A 12,486-nucleotide genomic window follows, 5' to 3' on the forward strand; every position below is an offset into this window, starting at 1 on the left:
TCCTCCTTTTATACCCACGAGGTGGGGCGGAGTTACGCCATGCAAATTCCGCAGACCCATGGCATTTCTTTGCCATTGGCTCGTTTTGTAATACTCGAAGTTGATAGGCTTTCTAAGCGAAACCCCATTCGTCGTCATCCGACGTAACTCGGAGTGACAACGAAAGGGAACTTAAATGCCCCAAACTTTCAAATCTTAGTGTGTTTTGTTTTGAATAAATGTAATCATTATTTGATAATATAATGACCATCCAACACAAATTATTGATTTGACAATTTTGATTAAAGACGTTAGAACGTCCTGGTTGCGTATGCAACCCACCGTTCCCTGAAGGAGGGAACGGAGGACGTAGTCGACGCGACTGAAATGGGATCACGCTAGGGAGCCTATCATCTTCGATTACTATTGAACGAGCCAATGGAATTTGGCGTGCGTGATTTGCATCACACACTCCGCCCCCGCGGCGCGGGTATAAATACGGAAGTGGATGCACGCACTAGTTGCTTTTCGCTGAGGAGCCGAGAGTAACCCGGGGTCAGCGGTGGTCCAGCGGTAGTGGCAAGGGGACTACGTCCTCCGTTCCCTCCTTCAGGGAACGGTGGGTTGCGTACGCAACCAGGACGTTCCCTTTCAGTCGATAACGTCGGACGTAGTCGACGCGACTGAAATGGGATCAACCATTGAACACGCGACTAACGCTGCCACCTTCCAGTGCCTAAACCAAAGCCTCCTGATGCCCCCGCAAACTTAAGGCGAGGAAGGACAGGGCTTAGGCCAGGGAAGTCACTGCTGTTCCTACAGGACCACTGGGAAAGCGTTCCCCGTACGTTGGAAGGAAGGGACGCTGCGGAAGCCACATCCAACCCAGAGGGAGGTAATGTGGAGAATACACATATGAACTGGGCGGAAACCGGGCAGTCTAACATATGGAATGTCACTGGGGTGGCTCCAGCCTAAGACGGGGGGAGACACACCGGACAGTGACGGCAGAGAGACTCTGCCGAGGGAAGACACGGGCTCACCGCAGGGAGCCGTATCGTGGAAGAATACACATATGGGGTCACCCCATCGTCGTCCGACGTCGGAGGGGTGTGGAGGAACTCAACAGGGTTCAATTTTAAGGGAACTCAACTGGAGTAGAAAGGCGCACGTATCCAGTCCATAGGAGGGGAATGGCGCAGCAAGCCGACACTTGAACCGGGCTCACGGTGAAACTGGCTTCATGAGAAGGGAGCCCACGGGAAGCAGCGGTTCAACCAGGTGTCGTCCAGCCCCCAACTCTAGAATCTGTTTAGCAAAGTATATCGTCAACGCCCAGGCGGAGCACTTTACACTCATCATAGAGGAGCTCAACACCTAAGTGGACATGTTGCATCTCGGATCTTTGCCGAAATGAAGGCAAGCACTAAGTGCAACTTTGCATGGAAACAGCCTTCCCTCTCTGCTGAATTCCAACAGATATTTGAAGAGCTGGTCTGAGGTCTATGACTTGCATTCTGTACACGTCCAAGCGAACGGACAGAGAAGCCAGGGCTGGATCTGCCTCCTCCAGGGCAGCGCTTGCAGGCTCACCACCTGCTCCTACTACGGGAGAGGTAGGAACCTTGGGCACAATCCGAGCCGGGGTCTCAGCTTGTGAGAGTTAGCCGGCCCAGACTCCAGGCACAATACGTTGACCGAAAGCGAGCAAGTCCCTACCCTCTAGTAGAGACCACGCGAGCAGGAGAACTGATATAACAGAATTTTTAACTCACTACCTGCAGTGGCTCAGGGGCGGTCTCTGCAGTGCAGTCGCACCAGGGACAAGGCCCAAGAGGATAAAGAGGGACACAAGGATTTACAAGACCTTGCTCCTCAGGAACCTGACGACCAGAACGTGCTTCTGCATACTTCTGCAACACGATGAGCGTCGTTTAAACACCGAGGCAACATCATTTTGAGGGTGATTTAGGAAAACAGCCTACTGCAACCCATTTTGCAGGAAAGAGAGCACTGAAGTGATCGAAAGCTTTCAGGATCTCCTCAGGAGAGAAGACGCACTCAACGACTAGGTTCCACTTCTAAAGGCGTAAGCACGCTACCCAATTCTAGGGGGTGCTCGCAGAAGTGATGGTAACTATCACATGTTCTTGTGATAGCCACCTGAACCTCCGCGTTCAGATGTAAGATCGCCCGGAATCTCCGGGGGAAGAACGCGTGTGCCATCGTGCCCCGTCCCCGAAAGAGTTTCCAGGGGAAGTCAGGAAGCTGTTGAAGGGAACCAGGTCTAGTTGGGCCAATAAGGGGCAACTATGAAGACCTGTTCCTCTCCTGACATGGCACGTAGGTGCAAGTGACGGGCGCAAAAGACAGGAGCATTGCTCAACACAACATGTGAAGATCACTGGGCTTCAGGAGCATTTTCTGCTCAGCACTTGGGTGTGACAAGTTCACTGAGCTTCAGGAGCATTCCTGCTCAACACCTGAGTGTGATAAACTCACCGAGCTTCAGGAGCATTTCTGCTCAACACTTGAGCACGAAGAACCTCACTGAGCGACAGGAGCATTTCTGCTCAGCACTTGAGTGTGACAAGTTCACTGAACTTCAGGAGCATTCCCTCACTGAGCTTCAGGAGCATTTCTGCTCAACACTTGAGTGCGAAGAATTTCACTGAACGACAGGAGCATTTCTGCTCAGCACTTGAGTGTGACAAGTTCACTGAGCTTCAGGAGCATTACTGCTCAACACCTGAGTGTGATAAACTCACTGAGCTTCAGGAGCATTACTGCTCAACACTTGAGTGCGAGGAACTTCACTGAGCACCAGGAAAATTTCTGCTCAGCACTGCGTGTGATGAATTCACTGCGCTACCTGTGATGGACTCACTGAGCTACAGGAGCATTGCTGCTCAACACCTGAGTGTGATGAACTTCACTGAGTTTCAGGAGCAACTCTGCTCAACATGAAGTGTGATGATCTCACTGACCTGAGCAGCGCAAGGCGACCCTGAGTCGCCGTCACTTCTTAAAAGGCTCACTGGGGTTAAACGTATTCTGCGGGCCCCTGGGACAGCTGGGACCCCGTGTTTGTCCAAGGGTAGTCCGCTCGGTTTACTCAAACACTGGCGGAAAAATAAAACTGGGGGGGGCAATTGAGCGGCCCCGGAATGGTCAAGACCCAGCGGACCCAGGGGATGGAGTCTCCACTTGCCCTGGCTATAACTGTCGTGAGGCTCGATGGCGGCACGATTGAGTAAGCGGGAGGGGTGGAACAAGGCGCCCTCAGAAGCGTCTGACTCCAAGGAGGAGGTGACGGGAGAGTTTGTGACACCCGCAATGTCTAACAACTCGAGGCACGAATGCCCGTGTAGTCGGGGGTCGCCCAGGCCCCCGTTAAAACACGCCCTTTGTACATGGCCCCTCTGCTGAGGAGGGTTTGGCAGCAGACCGGGATGAACTACAGTCACACAGGGTGAGCTGCTCTGCCACGGTCACCTCGGGACTCGATCGTAAAGCTAGCGCTGAAGCGGTCACATACGGAGGAAGCCAACTTAGGCTGTCGCTATCGTATACCCCAGGAGCCTCTGAATCTTTTCAGTGGGACCCTTTCTCACTTCAACACCAGCTGAACACATTCTCACTGGAGAGACGTGTTGGATCGAGTACCTCTCCAAAACTGAAACAGAGATACTCAGCCCGTGGGTGAGATTACTCTCTTCCAGTTGACCTGAAGACCCAACGGGCTCTGGAGCACTCGAGGGGAAGGACACCACGTGTCCTTCAGGCCAAAGCTGCAGACCAATCTTGGGCCAAGATGGTCACAACCCACCACCTAGTAGCACGAAGAACGAGTTTACAACTGGCCTTCGTACCGGCTGGAGGAGCGGCTATATCAAATCCTTCGCCAGCAGGATAAGATAAGCACGCACAAGTCAGGAGCACTGCTCAACACTTGGTGTGAAGAATATCACTGAATTTTCAGGAGCACGTCTGCTCAACACCTAATGTGATGTTACTATCACTGACCTGAGCGGGGTCGCCGAGCCTGAGGTGGGGCAGCAAAGTAGAGACAGTGGTGTTAGTGTGCAGTGCAATACTTACCTGTCTCCACTTGCGGCAGGGGACGTGAGAAGGCGGATGACCGGGTCCTCGAACGCCCCAAGCTGCCTGTTGGCGACCAAGGGAAGCTGGGGGATGTAAGGCTATTATACAGGGTCACATCCGCCATACTGGCCCACTTGGGACTCAGGAATAGAAAAATTGCTCTTTTTCTGAATATGTGGGTACCGCTGACCCCGATTTTATAGGGGCCAGCGGCGGAACAGACACACACATAACAAAAAACTCCAGCCGGCCCTCCAACCAGCCAGAGGGAGTGGATCGGCGACCACTCCACAAGCAACTCCTCCATCCCTGAGAGCCCGTCCAGGTTCAGCGTTTTCTTTTGCGCTGGAACTTACCACCTGGCTTGGCAGCGCCTGGAGCGGGCTGGGCGCCCCTTCCGCGGCCGGCTCCGCGCCGGAACCTGGGTGAAGGCTGCTGCGGTGGTTCGGCGGGAGCTGAGGCGGCTGCAGGCGGACGCCCTCGGTGACGAGCAGGCGGAGGATCTGACCTCGGGGGGCGGGTGAAGGCAGCAGCGTCCCTCCGAGGCAGGATGTGCCGGATGGCCTCCGTCTGCTTCTGAGCTGTAGAGAACTGTTGGGCAAAGTTCTCCACAGCGTCGCCGAATAACCCAACCTGGGAAATGGGAGAGTCCAGGAACCGAACCTTGTCCGCATCTCTCATATCGGCCAGGTTGAGCCAGAGATGGCGCTCCTGGACCACTAGTGTGGACATCGCCGAACCCACCGCGCGAGCTGCAACCTTCGCCGCCCGGAGGGCGAGGTCAGTTGCAGTGCGGAGCTCACCCATGAGCTCAGGGTCCGAACTACCCTCGTGCATGTTCATGAGTGCCTGGGCCTGGTGGACCTGGAGCAACGCCATGGCATGCAAGGAGGAAGCGGCTTGCCCACAAGCTTTGTAAGCCTTGCCCGTAAGAGCGGACGAGAACTTACAGGCTTTAGAGGGGTGACGAGGATCACCTCTCCAGGAAGCGGCCGCCGTTGGGCATAACTGCATCGCAACGGCCCGCTCCACCGGAGGGATAGCCTCGTAACCCTTCAACGCTCCCCCATCAAGGGTAGTGAGAGGGGAGGAGCTACTCAGGCGGTTTCTGGCAGAGAAAGGTGCCATCCATGCCCTCGTAAGCTCCTCATGCACTTCAGGAAAGAAAGGAACCGGGGCGGCGGACTGAGAACCAGTACGGCCCGCCCCGATATACCAATCATCCAACCGAGACGGCTCGGGACACGGTGGAGGGTTCCACACGAGCCCTACCGCCTCGGCGGCCTTTTTCAGCATAGCTGACATCTCTGGATCTGGCTCGGGCAACACTGGTCTCCCGGAGGGAGGCAGTGCAGCCGAGTCATCATCTCCAGAGTTCAGCTCCCCCTCCGATGCTGCGATTGACAACGTATCCCCTGGAGGGGCCCCAAATGACACGGCTGGCCCGTCCATTACAGAGGGACCAGCGGGATCAATGGGGAGCTCCACCGGTTGCGGTGTGAAAGAGGAGTGAGGGACCCACGGGGCGTGGCCGGGCGGATTACCCCTCACTGTGATCCTCAGATCACCCAGCTTGGACGGCACCCCAGTCCTCCTCTGGGAAGGTAACCCAGAGGAAGAACAGGGGCGGGGCCCAGAGGTGGGGACTGCGCCAACGCTTTTAACGAAGGCGAGTCTAGATCTCAACACCGAGATGGACATGTTCCCGCAGTGAGAACATGTCTCATCCACGAAAGCTGCCTCAGCATGCTGTAAGCCCAAACATGCGACACAACTTTCGTGACTGTCAGAAGGGGATAGTGCCAGACCGCACCCAGAAACGCACGGATGGAATGGCATCTTGAAAAAGACGCACTCACACCCGTGTTGCTCTTTTAGGAAATGGGACCGTCACCAGTGCCGGAGCACACAGGGAATGACCGCGGCAAACACTGAATAGTCTTTCAACTAACAGTGAAGCACTCACTTCTCGCCCTCTAACCAACCGTCAACACACAAACAAACAGTAGAAATTTGATGCTGTTAAAACAGCAGTTGAGAGCTGAGAAGCTCGCGATCACCGCTGCACCACGCTGTAGAACACCAACACTGGAGAGGTCTTCCCGCAAGAACACCGACACACTCGCTCGTTGAACACAACAGCACTCTTCAGAGACATCAAAGACGAACGGCTCCGAAGCGAAAGGCAACTAGTGCGTGCATCCACTTCCGTATTTATACCCGCGCCGCGGGGGCGGAGTGTGTGATGCAAATCACGCACGCCAAATTCCATTGGCTCGTTCAATAGTAATCGAAGATGATAGGCTCCCTAGCGTGATCCCATTTCAGTCGCGTTGACTACGTCCGACGTTATCGACTGAAAGGGAACAAAATATACAAAAACTAGAAAAATAACTACTTTAGATTTCTTTTCTTCTAAAAATTACTATAGCAATTTAAGTAGCACTTTATTTCACAGTCCTGTTTGGCACTTTCACGAGTAAGTACATTGTAAGTATATACATTAAAAGTGCATGTACTGTATTTCCATTTTGATTTGAGCTTTTAAGATTTTAAGATTACCTTTCCAGGCTTGGAATATACACTTTTGAAATTCCCTGATATTTACGTGTTAGTTTGTTTTTTCAAGACTGTACATTACACATTACAATGCATCGATGTTATTCATACAATGTATAACTGCACAGTTCAAAATATATTACTGTAAAATGGATGCTGAAGTTCCAGTAGTGACATAAATAGTGATAATACAATTGCTTCACTTTTTTGCAACTAAATTTAGAAGAAAAAAAAGTACCAAATGTACTAACAGCCAGGGATGTTTACCTGTGCAAAACTCAATGGTGTGCTTGTGGTTGCCAGGGCATTGCTATGCAATTTCATTGCCATACAATGCAGATGTTGAATTTCCTGTAAATAGAAATATATAACATTATATAGAAATAAAATGGGTTAAGAATGCTGTTTAGTGTTGAATAAAGTAAATATCTGAATAGTTTATTGAAAGCCATGGCATGTGCATATGAGAAAACACATTACGAAGATCATATTGGCCATAAAAATCATTATGTTCTTACTGTATTGTAGGGCAGCTAAGAGCCAAGGACACCTTGCCATAGCAAAAAAACAAATGGAGAGACAACTGTCCCTGAGGCCAGAACAGGTGCTGCGGGACCGGTCAGAGTCCGCCGGGACAGCTGTTCTATTCCTGTCCGGAACAGAACCGGCTGACTGCAGATCCACTGAGAGTAATGACAGATGGACAGGTGGGGGAGCCCTCGAACGGTCTGAAGGTCTGCGTTTTACACTCCAAGAGGATGATGGAGAAACCTTTCACTCAACATAGATACAACTGATGCCGCTATCAAAAAGTAATTGCTCATAAATATTTTTTAAATGTGTTAAATCAGCATGTGTTTGTTTCTAATAGTGTTTTGCTGCACTTTGGAAACAGATTTATTCACTCCGATGAGCAATTTCCACACACACAGACTCATGGAAAAACACGGAGAATCATGCAGCTGCAACACCCCGCGCCAATTAACATGACTGCGACCTCACACATCCGGGTCAGTGCATCCGACCAGGGGAACAAAGGCAGAGCTGGTCCCAGAATGCGAGGTCCCAATTATCCTTGAGTGAGATCTACAGAGCATAATGCTGCAGGTGAGAAGTTGGATGGGGCTTCTGTGAGGCTGGCAGAGACACAATGACCCTCTGTGGCAGCGGCTTGGATTCGCTGCGTGTCTGCGATGAAAAATGCTGAGGGCACAAGACAAAACAGTACACAGACTAATGAATTCAGTGCATGTGTAATTTATGACGAGCAGGCGGGCCCCTCGATTCTCTCTGGTGTTAAACTGCATGCTACAAATGTGCAAAACACATTCAATTAATAACGTATTTGAGAGCGAGTTATCAAGACGGAGCGCATAAAATGTCATGTGAGGTCATTCTAGGTCAAATTTTAAAACAAGCTATATATGCATAGTTGTATCTTAATAGAAAAGTTCACATAAAAATGTACTTCTTAAGTCATTACTAGTCACCCTAATGTCATTTCAAACACATGCAATAGGTTCACATGCCTCCAAGGTCAAAAAGCACTTAAATTTACTCATAATATACATTGCACATCACCTCATTTCTCAAAGGCGCTGTTTACACTTGGTATTAATTCGTTTTGGTCGATCGGATCACAAGTAGAAGAGGGAGACACATTCCTGTTTACACCTGGTGTTTTAATCCGTCTCTTTTGTCCACTTTCAACCACTTCTGTCCTCATTTCTTTGAGGGCAGGTAAAACATTTTTTTTTTCTTCAGATCTTTCAATCTAATGGACAAAATAAGCTTGCGCAATTTACATATGAACGCACAACGAAAAAACATGAAAAGCAGCAGCTTCTGTTTCTGCTCTGATTGCCAGAAGACAACTTAAAGGGATAGTTCACCCAAAAATGAAAATTCTGTCAGTATTTACTCACCCTCATGTTTTTCCAACACCATAAGACCTTCGTTCATCTTCGCAACCGAATTAAGATATTTTTGATTAAATCTGAGAGCTGGATCACTCCTCCATAAGCTTCTTAAGGGATTGAAACTTGCCAGCCCCGAAAAGTTATTAAAGATATCATTAAAATAGTCCAAGTGACTACAATGGCTCAATCTTAAGTTTATCAAGCGACGAGAATACTTTTTGTGTGCAAAAACAAACAAAAATAACGACTTTATTTCAACTATTCATTTCCTTATCTGTGGGCCTCTAGTCAGTTAACGTAGTGTGATAGCGTAGAGCTACGTCACACGTAGGCTCACTATTGGCCGACGCTGGTCATGTGTGTGATGCGTGTGACGTACAACAACAGAAGCTTGCGCTATAGAGTGCTGAAGTTATGACGTCACTTTGTAGGCCAAAACGCGGAAGTGAGTTAGCATTTGAGCACTTCCGGTTCCCTCGCCCTAAAGTCTATGGGTTTTTTTAATGGGTTTTTGCTAAATCGCCTGAAATAAGGTCTGTGGTTAACAAAGCCTCTAAAAATGTTCACGTTTTGATCTATGACATAAAACACACCAGTTATAACCTGCTTGTGGTTTTTTAAACTTTGTGTCTGCTTGTAGTTTTTAAAACTTTATATAGGCTTCAAAATGTATAAATTTTGGATTAACTTGTAAAGATTATCTTGATAGACAAAACTTGTAAGGGTCACAACTCTTTGTTGAACACAGATCTTATTTTTTTGCGATTTTCCAAAAATCTATGGGGAAAATGCATAGCTTTTCGATCGAGGGAACCCATGCACCCATAATTCGGCACTCTATTACACTAGTGAACAGACTCGAGGCCCACAGGAAATGAATAGTTGAAATAAAGTCGTTATTTTTGTTTGTTTTTTGCGCACAAAAAGTATTCTCGTCACTTGATAAACTTAAGATTGAGCCACTGTAGTCACTTGGACTATTTTAACGATGTCTTTAATAACTTTTCGGGGAAGTTTCAATACCTTAAGAAGCCTATGGAGGAGTGATCCAGCCCTCAGATTTAATCAAAAATATCTGAATTCGTGTTCTGAAGATGAACGAAGATCTTACGGGGTTGGAACAAAATGAGGTTGAGTAATTACTGACAGAATTTTCATTTTTGGGTGAACTATCCCTTTAAGTGCGTGTTCATCTTCAAACCAAACTTGGGTCTTAAGCCGTCAAAGTTTAAATCCCGTCTGGCTTCCGTGCTTCCCATAATGTTTACGCATTAGGTCAGTAGCCAGAGAGAAAGTGTCTTTTGAGGCTGTTGGAACGTTTTCGACCACATCAGCATTTACACTACGAAAGCAATCCAGTCAAATTTGTTTTCGACTACCTCTGGAAGTGGTCGAAAGTGGACAAGATCAAAACGTTTTAGATACTTTTACACCTGTATTTAGCGTTGTCCACTTGTGATCCGATCAACCAAAACACATCTTAATACCAGGTGTACACACAACCAAAGAGTCTGAGGGTGTATTCACACCAGGAAAGTCCGATAGTTCACTTGCTTTGGTCCGGACCAAATACTTTTTTTTTTTTTTGTACGTTTCGCTTTCACACTGCTCTTTTTGCAAGTGAACCAAAATTTGTAAACAAAACCACACGTGTGTCGTGCCGACTCAGTGTCATTGGTTGTTGCGTTAAATCTTACCCAGATACAATAGTGCTATTTTCTGATTGGCTAACAACACCAGAGGAGACGCGCTTGATTCCTGCCGGTTCCACAGTGAGAGCGGCGCGGCCAGAGTTTTGGGCGCTGCGGCATATTAAATATACTACAAATAGTTTTTCAGCGTGAGAAATACAATGTGTGGCGGGAGAGCGTGACAAAAGACCGAAATGAGTGACTGTCACGCTCGATGCGTGACACTTGAGAACCCTGTCACTCATTCATTCATTCATTCCATTCCAATGATGCACACACGACGCGCAGAAAGACGCGCAACAGTATCGTGTGGCCAGACAGCGCGCCGGAATGGAATGTAGTAGGCTACAACAGATCACTTTCCCATAACGCAACTCCGACTACGGAAGCCTGTTAACTCAAAGGCGCAGTGCTTTCTTGCAATTGGGTCGGTTCATGTTCACACCGTAAACGAACCGTACCAGAGTTCGTTTGGAACCGTACCGAGACCACCTCTTCAGCTAGGTCTCGGTTCGGTTGTTTGGTCTGCACCCGAGTTCGATTGCTGTATTCACACCTGCCCAAAAGGTCCGCACCAAGGGGGTAAATGAACTAGAGTTCGATTCAATCGAACCAAACAAGGCAGGTGTGAATACACCCTGAAAATGGTTTGTTCGAAGATTCAGTCTCTCTAAACCCCTCCTTTCCGAGAGCTACTCTGTTCTGATTGGTCAGACGGCCCAGTCTGTTGGGATTGGTTGACTGCGTACACTGATGGAAGAAACGGAATGGCCATTACTATATCTGAATTTTCCAGGCTTCAGCTACAACTACAGTGTTTGAGTGCGGGTCAAAGTAAACATTGTTTTCGGGCAGCCAATGAAGACCATAGGCTGACATTATGCAATTTTTTTTTACAAAACTACAGTCTACATAGACTCCTTTCGGAGTCTACTACTTTCAGCAGTTCAGAATTGATACTTTTTTTTGGGAGACAATAACTTGTATTTGTTGTGCACTTTGATCTTCAAAACTTTGCAGAACTTTAACATTCACAAACAGCTATTACATATTGCATGAAAGGTAATATTCGAAAAAGAGTTAGAGAGGCACTTTAAAGAATGTTTATTAGAGCCCGACCAATATATCGGCGGGCCGATATTATCGGCCGATATTAGGCATTTTCCTAACTATCGGTATCGGCATTTATAATGGCCGATAAATGAATATTTAAAAAAATGCGGGTGCGGTGATTCATGTGGCGCTGCCAATAAAACACCTAAAAGCTGTCACAAAGAACTGGCAAAAGTAATGATTGTGAATACATCAAATATAGCAAAGTAATAAACAAGATTTTTCAGTCAGTGTCGCTGGAAAGTTGATGACGCTGACTCGTGATCTTCAGTGAACACACCAGAGAGAAATGCACATTTCATACAGATTACAGCAGAGAGCAGTCTGTCTTTCGTTTTGAATTGCTCTGTTTAAAAGTAGACATTTCAATATAGATATATTTCTCATGTCTATACGCTGAGTTTCGGTTCATTTAAGAGATGAGTTGCAGTTCATGCGCCGGCGCCTCCGTGTCGAGATTATCTATTGTCTGCTATATTTACTTCTTATTAAATAAATCCAGGCAATTGTTTGATGAAACATTGATTAAAATTAAGATACAATTAATACAAAATGAAATTCACTTTAATGAAAGGCTTTGTGCATTCCTTTTGTGGTCTCTGTGAAAGTTTTAAAGCACTTTAGTGCCGCTTTCAGAGCTTGTCACGTCCGTAACATTGTTTTTTCCTTCTTAAATGCGAACACACAAAAAATAAAATAAAATGAATATTATGTTCCGTTGAGAGCCAACCCTTCTTCATCCGGTGGGTAGTAGCCTATTACTTTTGATTTGCGCCGTGTAATTCACAGAATTGATTTCTCTACTACCAGCCTCTGTCACGTATTGTGTGAGCTTGTGACTATTGCAAGCGCGCAGCTGAGAAGTCCTGATTATATTGTCTGCTATATTTACCTTATTTATTAAATCCAGGCAATTGGTTGATGAAACTGATTAAAATGCGTTGCGTGAGCGACAAATCTCCGACAGTAAACTGATGCCCTATTCTGCTTTGTAAGGGGCGCTTTTTTGCGTCTAGGGTAAACAGCTGTTGCGACGCGAGCAATAACGAGCGAGTAATAAGTATTAAAGCTCATTCTGACTACAACGTTACAACATCAACCAATATTCCAATAATTTATAT

The 12,486-nt window shown here is 47.6% G+C and overlaps 1 long non-coding RNA gene across 1 annotated transcript in view; it reads left to right on the forward strand.

Moving 5' to 3' along the window:
• Positions 1 to 12,067, forward strand: part of LOC143722918 (uncharacterized) — a 55,733-nt gene extending 43,666 nt beyond the window's left edge. Inside the window, exons 5-6 of the long non-coding RNA XR_013197007.1 lie at positions 7,171 to 7,454; positions 7,538 to 12,067. This is a non-coding gene — a long non-coding RNA (uncharacterized LOC143722918). The remainder of the gene's footprint in view (positions 1 to 7,170; positions 7,455 to 7,537) is intronic.
• The last annotated feature ends 419 nt before the right edge of the window (positions 12,068 to 12,486 follow it).

This window comes from Siphateles boraxobius, unplaced genomic scaffold (assembly GCF_051911475.1).
Source record: "Siphateles boraxobius isolate OS27281-9 unplaced genomic scaffold, OSU_SipBor_1 68, whole genome shotgun sequence".
Lineage (NCBI taxonomy): Eukaryota > Metazoa > Chordata > Actinopteri > Cypriniformes > Leuciscidae > Siphateles > Siphateles boraxobius.